The sequence below is a fragment of the Mesocricetus auratus genome, unplaced genomic scaffold, assembly GCF_017639785.1.
Source record: "Mesocricetus auratus isolate SY011 unplaced genomic scaffold, BCM_Maur_2.0 Super-Scaffold_15014, whole genome shotgun sequence".
NCBI classification, from domain to species: domain Eukaryota; kingdom Metazoa; phylum Chordata; class Mammalia; order Rodentia; family Cricetidae; genus Mesocricetus; species Mesocricetus auratus.
The window spans coordinates 10,681,890-10,695,241 of NW_024429186.1; positions in this window are offsets into that span (position 1 = coordinate 10,681,890).

Consider the following 13,352-nt stretch of genomic DNA (forward strand, 5'->3'; position numbering starts at 1 on the left):
ACTCCCTCCCTCGGTTCCTCCCTTGTGTACTCTGTCCCCATGTTCTTCCCTCCGGTGTCCCCTGTGTCTCTCACCCTCCCCAGCCTGCTTCACTCCCCTCCTGCCCAGCAGAGCGTTAATGTATAGGTTTCACACTTGTCCTATTTTTCAGCTGTGGCTCCGAGTGTTATTAATAGAGGCAATAGATGAGTTGTGCTCCGAGCCTCCCCCATCCCCCACCCCTAAGAATATCCCAGCAGATACATATATATGCATATAAACATGCATATATATATTTATATTACTTCATGACTTCTAGTTGATTTTTCTTCCCATGGATCCTCGGGCTTCTGTAGGAAAGCTCCTTGTTCTCTGAAGCCGGGAATCTGGAGCTCTCCACAGCCCTGAGCAGGTCGTCAGCTGCCCGTCACCTGTCCTGTCTGCATCCCTTCCCTCACCCACCACACCAGCCGGAAACCTAGGAGTGGGCCTTGATCCTGCCTCAGAAGGAGTCTCACTGAGTCCTTCCCTCTCCCCTCAAGGCTGGACCTAAGTCCCCTTCTTTCCCGCATATCTTCTGGGGTGCAGGCACTGGCAGAATGACACTTTCTGGGTCTCATCAGTCCCGGGGTTCTCTGTGAACTGGGTTCCGTCCAACATGCTGAGTTTTAGAGGCCGAGTGGGGGCATCAGCAGTCTTCCCGGCGAGTTTTCTGAGCCATTCCTACTAGGGCTTGATGCCCCTCACCCCACCCCCCAACCCCCCCTCCTAGCTGTCATGCACACTGCTTAGACCTAGGGTAGCCCCTTCCCTCTCCGGAACGCCCAGACAGCACCTTCCGTAGCAGCACTGGGCAGCTGCAGCCTCCCAGTTCCTGCTTCTCCACACGTCCCCTCAGAGCACCCCCTGTGTGCTTTCTCCAGGGCCTGCTCCCCAGAGCTGCTTAATACAGGGAGGGCACGCACAGCTGCCAGCCGCATACAGATGCCGAGGCAGGTACACAACCACTACTACAGGAGCCTCTGCTGTCTCTTCAACCCTGTCTCAGGATCAGCTTGCATAGAAGCAGGCCCCACTGCTGCTTCCTGCATTAAAAAGCCTGTTATACTGAGGTGACTTTAAGACGGCAAGTTGCTTCATGGTTTTGCAAGGTTCTGCAAACAGTGGGATTCCATCCAGAAAGTACTCAGCAGGGTGGGGCCTGGCTTACTGATGTCACTCACTGTGCTGATGGCAGATTTACAGGCTTTCACTGTGGGGAAGGCTCAGCTCCGTCCCCTCTAGGGCTAGAAGGTCAGTTCTCTACGGGTTGTGAAAGCAGCAGGGCTGCTTTGGAGTGGGCTAGCTGTCCAGGAAGCTGGTGGTGAGGCCCGCCCCTGAGGGCCCAATGGGGTACATATGACATGCTACAATCAGGTAGTTCTCATTGTCAGCTCTCCAGCGTCTGTCTTTAAAATGACCAACCATAAAGTTTATGATAAAGACGGGGAGTTAACTGGGACAAAGACCAGATGGCGAAAGGGAAATTGACACCACAAGGCGGGAGAACAGCCTCGCAGGCTGGGCTTGCAGGACTTCCGGACTTTTCCATCTGCCTGTCACCAGAAAAGCCACAGAAGGCCCAGGCTGGGGCAGGGGACTTAGGGTGTCTGAGCCCTGAAGCTGCCAGTGTTCTGACCATGCTAAGGAAAAGGCGAGGTCTGTCACTTGACTTCCCCAGGGCCTGAATCCCTCTGCTGCCAAGTTCTTGACTGAGGCTTGACCCTGTAATTATGGTGGCAAGGACCTGGAATGCTGGTCGCAGAGCTCAGCCCTCGTCCAAAAGTCTTAGGACCAGAGAATCCCTGGTGTAACTCAGCTAATGGCTGAAGACCTAGGAACTCAGGACTACTGGGGTAAGTCTGGGTAACGAGGCCAGCAAGCCGAAATCCTGACATCATGCTGCGAAAGAAAGCCCTGTCTCTGCTCTGAGTGCTGAGCCTGCCTCCCAGGGCAGGGCTGCTGCCTTGGAGGCACAAACACACCCAGAGCAGAGCTCCGCCAGCTTTCTAGGGATTCCTAATCCTGTCAAGCCCGCACTGAATGACAGGTCTCTCTCCATGCATGGCTTTGAGCAAATGACCCAAGTTAGCAGTTCTGGTTGTCAAGGGGACTGTGAGACTAAAGCTGGGTAGCTGGGGTAAAGTCCCTTGGCACCAGACCATTTCTAGGAAGCACAGGGATATAGGAGGAGGTCCCGCCCACAACAGGAGACCTAAATTCTGCGGGTCTCTGGTGCTCACTGCACTTACCTTGGGTTTAAACTATGGTGTCTGTGAAAATGCCCTAGGACACTCTAACCTGTATGTTTTCTGCTCGTTTCCATGTGGGCTTTACTTGTAACTTGCAGTAGGATCCAGGACCTCCAGGTGTGCCTGAACCAGGGTAGGGGGCAAGGCTCACCAGCCTGCTTCTGTGAGCATCTTCTTAACCACCTCTAATCTCTGTCTTGTCCCAGCCTGGTAAAGCTCAGAGGTGGCAGCCAAAGGGACAGACTTGTAGGGGAAAACAGGCCCAGGCCCAGCAGGTTTAGTGAGGGGTAAACATTTTTCATTGAACAGAAAAAAAAAAAAAGCCGAGAATCGAAACCATCCAGAATCTGTCAATGTATTAGGCCATCCTTTCCCACTCACCCTTAATGCATATGAAAGCCAGAGCTTGTGTACACAAGGCAGGTGCTGGAGGAGGCCAGCAGGGGGTGGTAAGTCCCCTGGGGCTGGAGTTAAAGGTACTTGTTAGCTGCTAACCATAGGTGATGGGAAGCAAGCTACGGGTTTTCTGGGGAAAACAAAACAAAACAAAAAAAACAAGTACGAGTCTTTCTCATGCCCAACCATCTCCCCAGGCTCAGAAAGATGGTCTTGATCCTCCTGCCTCTTCCTCCCAAATGCTAGGATTGGTCATGCACCACTAAAGTGGATTGGGGGGTGTTTTGGGGAGTAGTATTATTGGGCCTCTTTGGGAAGCTAATTTCCAGATAAGAGTGGAGTAGACTGTCCTTACTGGGGATTGGGTTTTCACTCCTAACTCAAGTCTAGCTTTTGAAAAGTGCATCAATTCTACTTGCTCTGCCTGCTAAAAGCGTGGCTGCCTGGGAAAAGAAACCACAGTGAGTAATCCAGAGGCTTAGATATTCCTGGGCCTACTACCAAGACCACCTGCTCATGTGGTCTTGGATAGGTCACTTGGCCTCTCTGTGCTCCTGACCTCTCCTCCGTTCCTCACCGCAGCCCAGCATGGTCAGAGCAGATGTTCCCAGCCTCCACTGCTGGGTGCTATATGCATGCTGTAGCCTCCAGAAGAAGAGAAACAGTTCCAGACCAGTGGGGGACCAGCCCAGGTGTGGCCCCTGGAGTACCAGGCAAGCCCTGGGAGCACCAGTCTGGGAGACAGGCAGAGGTGGATCTGACCCCAAGGCATCAGGCACACGGGCCTCAGGCACACACACTGCTCCACAGAAGCCTACAGACAGGGACGTGGGAGAGAGTGCAATGGGCAGTCTGGGGCCCCGCTGTAAAGCGAATGGGCACATTGCTTTCCAAAGAGCATTTCCAAGGTCCCTCCCTGGAGTGAGCCTCCAAGGACACCAAGATAATGGAGAGTGTAGACCACAGAAGCAAGCTGCCTGGTCTAGGCAGCAAGGGGGAAGCAGGAGTTGCCTATGTGTGGGAGGGGCGGGAACCTGCTGGAGAGCAAAGGCTGCTGGGTGGACCTAGTAGCTCAGTGGGGCAGCCCCGGGTCCGCTTGGACGACCAACCCCTGGAGCACCCAGCGTGGCAGAGAGACCTGCAGCACAAAGCCAGGAAATGGGCGCAGCATCTTCTACCTGCATGGGTGCTGGGGTCACACCGCAGAGCAAACTTCCTGAGGAGGGTCCTGAGCAGGGTCCCTTGGTATTGCCCGCGGGGGTGAGTGGGGAAGGCCAGACGGGAGTGAGGGCACGCGGGGAGGGGTGAGTGAGGCTGCCTAGGGCCTGACGTCGAAGGAAGGGTGAGACCTGAGCTCTAGCAATTGAGCTGGGGTGCCAGGGGGGACCCAGGAAGCTTTGGTGCTCTGTGGAAGATGGTTGGAGTGAGCTTGCCCATTGACTTCCTCAGTACCTTGGAAAGAAGGCAAATCAGGATCGGGCTGATTAACAGCGGACGGACGTTATCCCAACATCCCAGTACACACCCTCTTCACGCACAGAGGACCCTTTACAGGGACGTACGGCCAATGCTTCCCTAAAGCCTCAGTAACCGGTAGTTTATTTATTATTATTATGATTATTATTATTAGTGTGTGGGTGCTGGGAATGGAACTTAGGTCTTCTGGAGGAACAGCAAGTTCTCCTGAACACCAGTCATCTCTCTAGTCCAACTGGTCATTCTTAACATGGGTGATCCTAATCATGCCCTCTCACCCTATTTCTCTTTTTGCACTGGACACCAGGAAGCTCCATGCCAGTGTCAGATTCCTCTTCCTCCTGCTTTTGGCGCTTGGACAGGAAATGATCTTGGACAGTTGTCCACCACTCCACCCCATTTCTTGCATGCTGGGCACTGAGGTGCACTTCCGGCCTCTTGTCTGTTGTCATTTTAATTACAAGCTACTTCTAATTCTTTTTGGAGTGAGACAAGACAGCATCATTTTTGAGACAACATCTCACTATGTAGATCAGTCTGGCCTCAGAGAGGTCTGTCTGCTTCTGCCTCAGGAGTGCTAGATTAAAGACACGAACCACACACTATGCCAGATATATTATTTCCCTAAAAGTTGTGTTTATTAGGTTGATGCACAATGACTGAGGTTTTAGACAGTGGCTCTAAACCACTGAGCCAAAGTTTTAAGTTTTAATTGCTATGCCTAAGAGATCCCTAAAACAAAAATGCCCCTGATCTGCAAGCCCCTTGCCGAAGGACAGGCGGTTCCTGAAACACTGGAGGCTGTTGTTTATGGGAGATATCAAGCCGCAAGTTTTCACTCCCCTTAACAAGTTTGTGTGACCCATCTGCACCAATGTGCTTGATGACATATGGAGGTACTTCAGGATGTGTGCTGGCCCCTGATTGGACCTGAAGGAAAATGCAATGGATTATGGGTTTTCCTTCTTAAGTCTTCACCGTGCTTGATTCTGGTCATTTCCCAGGAACCTGGGTACGGACCTGGCCAGAGCCCATGCACCTGGCCAGTAATTAATTAAAGCTTGCTTCAGATTTGGCTTTAAACTGTGGTAGCGGTTGTATTCTTGCTGCTGGGATTAACACAAGAAGTAAGTTTATTTATCCCTATAGCATGAGAACCCTTGCCTGGGCATTTGCAGGGCTCTGGGAGAACAGCATCTGCATCCTGTTGGTGACAGAGACAGAATGTCTCCTGCAATGTTTGAAGACTTGATCTGCAGTTGGTGAGAGGCCAGGTGACCGTGAATGTGGCAAACCCCGGAGCCCGGTGTGTTCAGCTGCTGGTTGTATAATGTGCAGCTGGACATTGTTGTGAAGAACTGGGACCTTCATCATTGACCAATGCCTGCTGAAGGCACTGCCGTTTTGGGTGTGTCTCATGGGTTTGCTGAGCACACTCTTCAGATGCAAGGGCTTCACCAGCACTCAGAACCCAGACATCAAGCAGTGGCCATTACATTTCTGGTGTGAGTTTGGCTTTGGGAAGTGCTGTAGAGCATCGTCTCTGTCCAGCTGCTGATGTGTCATCATTAGTTGTCACATACAATCCATTTTCACGACACATTGCAACCCGATGGAGAAATGGTTCATTGTTGCGTAGAACAGAAGAGGACAACAGTACAAAATGGAGATTTTTTTATTTTTGGTCAGTTCATGAGGCAGCTCTTAGTGGCCTTTTCACCTGTACAATTTGCTTCAAATGCCAAATGGCTGTTGAATGGTGTACGTTGGGTTATTGGCACCTTCTGCAGCTCCAAGGGGTCCAGCTTCGGTGATTGCCCTCAGCTGGTTGCTGTCAACTGATGGCCATCCACTGAGCCCTTGGCTTCAAGGTTCTGGCTCTTGCACGAGTTCCCAGGCCATCACTGAATGTGTTCACTAGCAGATGCCTTGGCACCACAACTGTCACTGCTTTACAGCCCATTTTGAATTCAGATAGGAAAAGTTACTAGGATTCGTTGGTTTTTGTCTGACATCATTGCCATGGTATAAAGCAGCAAAATATGCAACATGTGTAAACCATTAGGAAGAAATTAAAGCATGAAGTATGCATTAAATGAGTGGAACATAACACATTTATTAAGAATGTATTATTGGGGCAGGAGAGGTAGCCTGATGGATGCTGTGGAATTATCCTTCTGCACACTGTGTGAATAGATGGCACAATGGTTGGTTTAATAAACAAGCTGTCTTGCCAATAGCTGAACAAGATACAGTTAGGCAGGAAAACCAGCCTGAGAATGATGGGATGAGGAAGGACAGAGTCAGAGGAGTCACCAGCCAGCCAGAGAATGAGTGGGACACACAAAATAGGATAGAGGTAAAAGCCATGAGCCTCGAGGCAGCACATAGATTAATAAAAATGGGTTAAGTTGTAAGAGCCAGTTAGTAGCAGGGGTGGAGGGCGGGGAGGGGCAGGGGGGGGGTGAGGGCGGCAGTGGCAGCGCACGCCTTTAGTCCCAGCACTCAGGAGGCAGAGGCAGGCAGATCTCTGTGAGTTCAAGACCAGCCTGATCTACAGAGCAAGTTCCAGGACAGCCTCCAAAGCCACAGAGAAACCCTGCTTTGAACCCCCCCCCCCAGATAGATAGATAGATAGATAGATAGATAGATAGATAGATGGATAGAGAGCTAGTTAGCAACAAGCCTGAGCTATTAGCTGAGCATTTATAAGTAATGTTAAGTCTCTGTGTTGGCTTCTGTGATACTTTCGCAAAGGGAGTGTTGTATGGTGAGACAGCAATGAGGAGGCATCTGGACCCTACCTGTGTAAATTCAGTGTTTCATATTGTGGGTATCAAAGTGTGTTTGCGTTTAGAGTTCTTCACCGAGTAGACTTCTGTACCTGTCTTTATGTCTTTTTAAAAGTTCAGAAACTTCACCTGTGTTGTTGTAGTTTTGCTAGTATTTTGTGATATCCTAAGAAATGGTGTGCCTCACCCTCCCTGGGGAGTGGAGGGAAGATGAGATGGGGGGCTGGTGGGGGCCGGGGGAGGAGGGGAAGGAGAGGGAGCAGGGATTGACATATGAAGTAGGTTTGTTTCTAATTTAAATAAAAACAAAAAGAAAAAAGAAAACAGTGATTGAGGAAAAAAAAAGTCTCTGTGTTGGTTATTTGGGAGCAGGTGGTCAGGACAGGAAAACTACAAGTGGGTAAGAGCACTTGTTACACTTCCAGAGGATTTGGATTTGGTTCCCATTACCCACATGGTGGCTCACAATTGTCTGTGTCCAGTTTCTGGGCCCCTCTTCTGGCCTGTGTGGGCACCGCATGCACGTGGTGCACTAACACACGTGAAGGCAAGACAAACATGTAAGATGAATAAAACGACTGAAAACTGTTTCATTTATGTGTCTGAGTGTTTTGCTTGCATAAGTATAGATACACCATGCATGTGTCTGCAGAGGTTAGAAGAAGGTGTTAGATCCCCTGGAACTAGAGTTACAGACAGTTGTGAGCCCTGGTGTGGGTGCTGGGTACCAGACCCAGGTCCCCAGCAAGATGAATAGGTGCTCTAAACCACTGAGCCTTCTCTTTAACAAAACATTCTTTTAAGTGCAGGCAGGCTAAGAGAGATGCTTCAGCAGGTAAAGGCCCTTGCCCACAAGCCGGACAACCTGAATGTGATCCCCAGAAGGGAGGCTGTTCCTCTAGCCCTCACACACCCTCTCTCACTTTTACCCCACTCTCACACACAGGATGGGTATCTTGTATGTAATGTTTTCCAAAGCCACAGCCATTTATGAACTTGTAGGCAATCCAGCCCTGCCAGGCCAAGCTGCAACATGGCCCCACCTCCATGCCTTGTTCAATGTGATGATCAACTTTTTTATTATTATTTTGTGTGTGTGCCTGGCACTTGAGGAGGTGGTTTTCCTCCGTGTGGGTTCTGAGAATCGAACTGAGGCTCTTTGCAAGAATAACATGTGCTCTTAGTCACTGAGCCAACTCTCCAGTCCACTGCATTTTTAAAGTCTGCTTTGCTTATTTGTATGTTTAATAGGTGCAGTGCCCTCAGAGAGCAGAAGAGGGCGTTGGATCCCCTGGAGTTACATCTGGTTGTGAAACCTAGAGCCCAGCCCAGCTCTCCTACAAAAGCAGCAAAGTAGTCTTAATCATGAAGGCATCCCTCTAGCCTCATAGATACACTTTTTAATCTGTGTAGGACAATATCTAGATCTGTCAGTTTCTATGTGGTCCTGTGTGGAGGTCCTGAGGAGGGGTGGGTGGCAAGCTTAGGGGCAGACGTGTCTACTTCCCAGTTTCTGCAATTGACATGTGCCGTATGTGTAATCATCACCTACCGTTGCCTAAGAAGCTCTTTAATCTTATTTGTAGTGTGTCATCATTTACCCAAAAAGAGGGCACCAGGCCAGGTGGTGAATGCCTGTAACCCCTCAGAAGAGACAGGAAGAGCAAGCAGTTCAAGGTCACGCAGGTGTATTGAGTTCAGGGCCAATTTAGGCTAAAGACTCAGTAAAACGAAATAAACAAACCCCAACAAGAACAAACAGGAGGAAGAAGGAAGGAAATAGTGGAAATGATAAGAACGGCTACTTTAGGCCTGTGGGTTGGTGATAGTTGTGGTGGTTGTATTCCTGGAGTTCATCACTCTCCTCGGTCTATGTCCTGTATGTTTGAAACTTCTCCCAGCTAAACTGAAGACTGCAGAGAGAGAGAGATCCGTGGTTAAGAGCGCTCACTGCTCATGTAGCGGACCCATGTTCTGTGTCAGCACCCGCAAGACAGGTCAGAAGAGTGCAACTCCAGTTCCAGGGGATCCAACACCCTTTCTGCTCCTGCACGCACATGTGTGCATAGACGCATGCCCAAATACGCAACATACTTAAATAAAATTGTTTAAAAACATCTTTAAAAACATGTGAAGCCCTCCAGCTGCACTGGCTCTCTCTGTACGTGCTCCTGCTATCTTACTACCTATTCACCTCACCAGAGGCAGGAAGGGACATGTGAGTTCCAGATCAGAAAGCCTAGGAGTCTTGATTCCCCTGTGAGGACGGGGCAAGGAGCTGAGTGTGGTGCGGAGGTTTGACAGCTGAGTCCTTATCTGTTAAAGGTAGGCAGTGATTGATAATGTCTCTATGTGAATAATTGGTACTGTTAGATAAGTCTTTTAGACATGGAGATAACCCGAAGGACTGGGAGACGGCTTTCCCAGTAAAGCGCTTGAGGGCAGTGGTGGCTGAGTTCAGCCCCAGCACCACATCAAAAACAGGCTCTGTGGAACAAGTCTAACACCAGTGCTGGAGGGGAGGAGAGGAGACAGGCAGATCCAGGAGGCTAACTGGCTTGCCAGACTAGCCCAAAGGGTTCAGTTAGAGATCCTATCTCCAACAGAATGAGGTGTAGAGTGATTGAGGGCAACGCTCAACATTGACCTCAGACCTTCACAAACTTACAACCAAGTGCACCCACACACGTGCATATGTAACACCTGCACCTACACATACATGAACATGCATACACACATGCATGCAACTATACATACAGATACATACAAAAGAATACAAATGTGTACCTGAGCCCAGCATGGTAGCACAAGCCTGTAATCCCAGAACTTAGGAAGCTAAGGCCAGAGGGTCACGAGTTCAAAACCAATTTGGGTTGAATAGCAAGACCTAATCTTGAAAACAGAACAGTGCGCAACAGAGTGGTGAGTGTATCTCAGGGGTAGAATGCTAAAGTACAAATTAGGTCCCCAGGACCAAAACCAAAATAAAAGCAAAGTGTGTTCCTGTCACTAACTTCATTTTAAAACAAAAAAGTAAGAAAGAGAAAATGGGTGCACAAAAAAAATGAAATAACTTGCCTGGATTTCTCTGAGCTCAGACCTGAGATTGTGACACCCCTGCAAACCCTGCTGCTGGGAGCGGGAAGCCCTGTCCATGCAGAGGGTCTAGCCTCCCAGGAGTGGCCTTGGAGACTGCTAACTTTGAGCTGTTACTGAAGGCAGATGTCAACTTTAACAGCTCATGAAGCCGAGAGGCCTTTTCATGGATCTCATCTTCACCATACCTTGCTAGCTGATCCACAGAAGCCCCCAGCAGACCAATCTGCCAACCTGCGCTGTTTGCAAGTCCAGGGAGGAGGTGTTCTGCAAGGCAGCCCTAAGGATGCCAGACCGGGCCTGAGACTGACTCCAGGTTTAGCCCCTGAGAGCTTCAGAGTTGAGTCAGACAAGGTGTATGGAAAGTAGGGTGGGGGGGTGCCCTGGAATTGCCTTGGTCTTGAAGGTGAGGTGGACAGTAGGGGGCTTGGAATGAAAGCACCAGAAGTTTGCAATGAGGAGAGGTTGGGACTAGAGCCGGAACAGGGTTCTGATAGTGGACCTATCTGATGCCCTTGGCCCTGAGGTCAGGGTGACAGTAAATGCCTGTGGTTGTCCCAGGTGTACTCCTATACTCCCTAATCTCTTCCAACCCACCCCTGGCCCAGACCCTTCCAGGCTTTACCCCTTATTTTCCTCCAGCACAGCTGTAGACGGTCAGCACACAGGTGTCCCCAGCGCTGTTACCAGGCAGTCCTGCCTGGGGATCCAGGCCAGCCCTCAACCTGCAACCTGCGGGAGCTTCCACCGAACACGCCCCTCCGCTGGTGTTATAGTTTCTGTCACCTAGACACAACCTAGGCATCCCTGGGAAGAGGAAGTCCCACTTTGCCTCTGTCAGAATGACCTGTGGGGGCATTTCCTTAATTGCTGTCTCTGGGCAGGTATCAGAAAGCGTGGGGAGCAAGCCAGTACGCAGCATTCTTCCGTGGTCTCTGCTTCAGCTCAGACCTCCAGATTCCAGCTTCATCTCCCGTCTTGACTTCCCTCCATAACTGACCTAACACTCCCCCCCCCCCCGCCAGTTTGCTTTTGGTCAAAGTGTTCTTTCACAGCAATAGGAAAGCTAACCAGGACCTCAGGAAAATTGTGTGGGCGCTGACATTAACCCACAACTCGGGAGGTAGTTCCTAATATCTGTCCGCATAGTGTTACGTGTCTATTGCATACCCGTCCCTCTGCCTGAAGGGGAGACAGGGCTGAAAAGTCAGAGGTACGGTTTGGACCTGCAGGGTGTCGGTGCAGGTGGCAGGAAGGCTCACAGAGCCTAAGAATCCCGAGCGACCGCAGCGCACCCCGCCCAGTGTGCAGAGAGCGGGGAACTGGGCATGAGCGGCGTTCTGCGTGCAGGAAGGCAGCACAGCGGAGAAACGCAGCTGTGCACAGATGATCAAAGGCCGCTGCAGGCCCCGCCTCCTTCTCTACACGTGACCGGGTTGGCCAATGCCTGTGAGGGGCGGTTCCATTGGCACCGAGGCACCGCCCCCCCGGGTCCTCCGGACGCCGAGAGACCCTCCAGCCGGAGGAGCAGCGGGGATGTGGCCTGGCGGTGCGCACAGTTCGAAGTCGCCGCTGTCCGTGGGCTCTCGGAGTCGGCCCGCCTCGTTCGGGTGTCACACCCCACGACTTGCGGAGTGGACACTGGGGAGGAGGCTTTCCGGTTGCGAGGCCGCCTGAGGTTGAGGACGCGATCCCGACTTAGCCGCGACCTTGAGCGCCCTCAGCTGGAGACTAGGTGGCTGTACCAGTACTCACTCTGAAAATGTGTGCAAATAAGCGTTCAATAAAGGGAGCCCTGCTAAAAAGGGCTTTGCGGGGCATGCTCGGAAGGGGGTAGGTTTGGGGGGCCACTCGCCCTGGAAATAATTACTGGAAACAAATGGAAATTGATCCGGACTCTCCTGAGTTCGTGGCTGCCGTCCTTCGGCGGACAGGAAGCTTGTAAAGTCCTGAAAAGTCGCCTCCACTTGTATTTACTTTGGTGTATTTTGCATTTCAATCCCTTCTCCTCTGACTAGATCAACTCTTTGCGTATATGTTTTGTTTTTTAAATTTTTACTTCATGTGCATTGGTGTGCATTTGCCTGTACGTATGTCTGTGTGAGGCTGTCAGGTCATCTGGAACTTACAGACGACTGTGAGGGGCCATGTGGGTGCTCGGAATTAAACCCTGGCCCTCGGCAAACCTTTGAACCATCCAGCCAGTCCCCCTTCCCATCTATTTTTCTTTCTTCCTTTCTTATTTATTTATCTACCTACCTATCTGTTTATTTAGTTATTTTTGGCTTTTTGAGAACTCTGTGTAACAGTTCTGACTGTCCTGGAACTCTGTAGACCAGGCTGGCCTCGAACTCACTGAGATCCACCTGCCTCTGCCTCGCCAGTGCTGGATTAAAGGCTGTGCCGCCAACCACCCGGTTCCTTGTATCTTTATTTCTTTTCTTCTGTTTCATTGGCGTGTTGAACTTTTTTGCCCTTGTCAAGTTACTTAGTTTATTAGTTTCATTCATCTTCATTAGTAAGTATCAGAAGCTATGTGTTTCCCTCTGACTACTGCCTTCCTGGTCCATCCTAAATTCTAGTGTGTGATATTGCAATTGTTTCCTAAATAGTCTGAAATTTCCCATCTGGTTCAATAGTAAATTAAGAGGTTTAAATTTTGCAGGTAGTAAGGCCTTTCAGGTTTTAATTCTATTATTAATTTCTGGTTTGATTTCCCTCGTAATTGGAGAATGTAGTTGCATCTATTATCTGTTATTTTTATTAAAACAAACAAACTGGTGGGCCTGCAACTATCTTTCACCTGCCCGGGTCTAATGCCCCCTAGTCCTTTAAGAAAAAAATTTTATAAAGTGCTTGGGAGGCAGAGGCAGGTGGATGTCTGTGAGTTTGAGGCCAGCCTGGTCTACATAGTGATTTCTTGGGACAGCCAGAGGTACATAAGAAAACCCTATCACCAGGCCTTGTCTGGGTCCATGGCTGTGCCACAGCCAGGATATATGTTAATGTCCATGACCTGTGTTGCCACCAAGGCCCACTCAGATATCTGTGGTCTGGACTGCTGCCTGTGAAAGACCCTTCAGTCTTTCTCTCAGGACCCTCACCCCAAAAACCACCAGGGAGCCAAAGTTCGCTGCAAAACGCAAGAGGATTTTTATTAAGCCGGCGCACTGGGGTTCAGCAGCCTTGGGAAGGAGTGAACCCCAGCAGAAATTACAGCAAGTTTTTAAAGCCTAAAACTGCAAATGGGGTGGTGGGGGTACAAGGGGAGTTTGGAAGTTGGTGCCAGACCTTCATGAATCACATACGCTTGTGGCTGTCT